Genomic DNA, 2,578 nt, shown 5'->3' on the forward strand with positions numbered 1-2,578 from the left:
CTAAGATTTGGAACCATCATACGTGCCTCCCGCAAATGAGTGAGTTAGAAAAGCTGTTGGTCCACCTACAAAATGGAATCCTCATTGCGGTAAAAAAAGGAGGGACTTCTTACCCATTTTGTCCCAGCATGGGCGGAACTGGAGAGCATTTTTTTAAGTGAAATCACCCAGCAGAGAAAGATAATTTCCACATGTCTCACTCATTTGCGCAATATATTGAGCAACATAAGCGGATGAACAAAAATAGACCCCGAGTCATAGAAGCATCGACCAGTCTGTCCACTCTTTGAGGAAAGGCTGGGGGTGGGTGGTAAGAGTTCAGTCAAAGGGCTTGTATGCATGCATATAGCATAACCAATTGACACAGACAGGGGTGGGGGGTGAGATCATGTGCTGGGGGGGGGGGCGGGTTGGGGACAGCCGGGGAGTGGTCAATGGGGGAAAAAGGAGACTTATGTAATACTTTAAACAATAAAGAATTTAATTTTTTTAAAAAAGAATAGAGCTACCATAGAGCAAGCCCTCTCCTGGGTATATATACCCAAAAAACTTGAAAATATATTTTCTCAAAGATACTAGTATATGCATCCCTCTGTTCATTGCAGTATTAGTCACAGTGACAAGACATGGAGACAACCAAGGTGTTCTGCAGTAGAGGATTGGATAAAGAAGATGTGGTACAAATGCACAATGGAACACTACTCAGCCATAAGAAATGATGAAATGCTGCCTTTTGCAACAACATAGACAGACCTTGAGAATATCATGGGAAGTGAAATAAGTCAGGCAGAAAAGGGGAACCATATGATTTCACTCATATGTGGGATATAAAACTGAAATTAGTGGACACGAACAGTAGTGTGGTGGTTGCCAGAGGGAAGGGGACGTGGGGAGTGGTGGTTGAAGGGGACCTAACATATGGTGATGGAAGATGATTTGACTTTGGGTGATAGGCACACAGTGCAATATACAGATCTTGTAACATAAAAATTCATACCTGAAACCTACTGATTCTATGTCACCCCAATAAATTTAATTATATTAAACACTGTGTTCAAATCTCCCTCTTTGTCCTTTGTATTATGATACATGTGATTACATTTAGGGACTACCCTTATAATCCAGTATCATCTCAACATCCTTAACTTAATCATATCTGCAAAGACCGTTTTAATACAAAATAAAATTTGCAGCTTCCAGGGATTAAGATATATATATATCCTTGGGGGGGGGAGTGATTTTTCAGCCTACCACAGTGCTCAAAAATATTTTCTATATTATAATATCATATTTATTGACTTATAATTTCTAGAGCAACCTGTATTTGTCAAAATAAACTAGGGTATGCTGTGGTGACAATAACAAGACAACCTGAAATTTCTGTGACTTCACATATATGACTATCTCCCACTCATGTTGCCAGTCCAATATAGAAAGAGGATTCTGCTCAATCTCATCCTTCAAGAACTCAGGCACCTTTCATCTTGGTCCTTGGTACCCTTTCCAGGTACCCTTTCCAGGCAGATGAGGAAAGAGAAAGGATCACACATGTGAAGTTGTCAGATGAACACTAGCAGCCCCTGCTACAGGATCTTTGGGCACTGTTTTTATTCTTCATGGGGTAGACTATGTTATTGTTCAAAATGTTCACTGCCCCACCCTCGAATCACTCTTTGGCACCCTCCCTTGGAGGATGACTATATATCTTCATTTTGTTGAACTCAAGAATGGACATAAACTTGCTTTGGCCAATGAAAGGTAAGCAGAAGTGACAATTCTGGTCAAATGAGTCTGGCCTTGGCCAGAACTCAGTAATGTGTCCACTCCCACCTTTAAGAGAGGCCAATAATTGTCTAGCTGTATAATAAGGAAAAAGAAGAGAACACAAATATTGGTGAACCTCAGCATTCTCTGCTACAACTATTAGTCATCTTACAGATACCTCTGCCTTTCTCCAGGTCAGGGATTTTATTACATACAAAACAGTCCATGCTCCTCCCTCCCTATGGCATCTCTCCTTGAGGGAAGATTATATATTTTCACTCTGTTTAACTCAAGCATGACTGTGTAGATTGCTTTGGCCAATGAAATATGAGGAGCTGTTATATTTGTCATTTCAGGAACTAACACATGATTCAGCCATCTCTCTTTTCCTTCTGCAAAGAGACAGTCAATGTCCCAGGTAAATGCTGCTCCACCTACCTGCTTAGGTCTTAAAATATAGGCATGGGACAGGGCTACAGCCAACCCACATGAACATGTCACATGAGTCAGAAATTAAACTTTGAAGTTGTAAGCCATTCAAATTTTGGGATCTTTTGTTAGAAGATAACAAAACAGAACATAAACTGAAAAATATACTCCATTGTTTCTCAGAGTTTATCAATAAGTCCATGAATTAGAGATGAGCTAAACTCCAAGAAAAAAGCTAGAGATTCTCATGCAATACTCTCATCTCACTCACCCATTCGAGATTCCTGAATGTGTCTTTACCTTCTCAGACACCTTCCATTTTTCTTTCTTTAATATTTTGTTTCTTTATTTGTTTCTTCTATTTCTTCTCTCTCTTTGTCAAAAT

This window comes from Myotis lucifugus, unplaced genomic scaffold (assembly GCF_000147115.1).
Source record: "Myotis lucifugus unplaced genomic scaffold, Myoluc2.0 scaffold_177, whole genome shotgun sequence".
NCBI lineage: Eukaryota > Metazoa > Chordata > Mammalia > Chiroptera > Vespertilionidae > Myotis > Myotis lucifugus.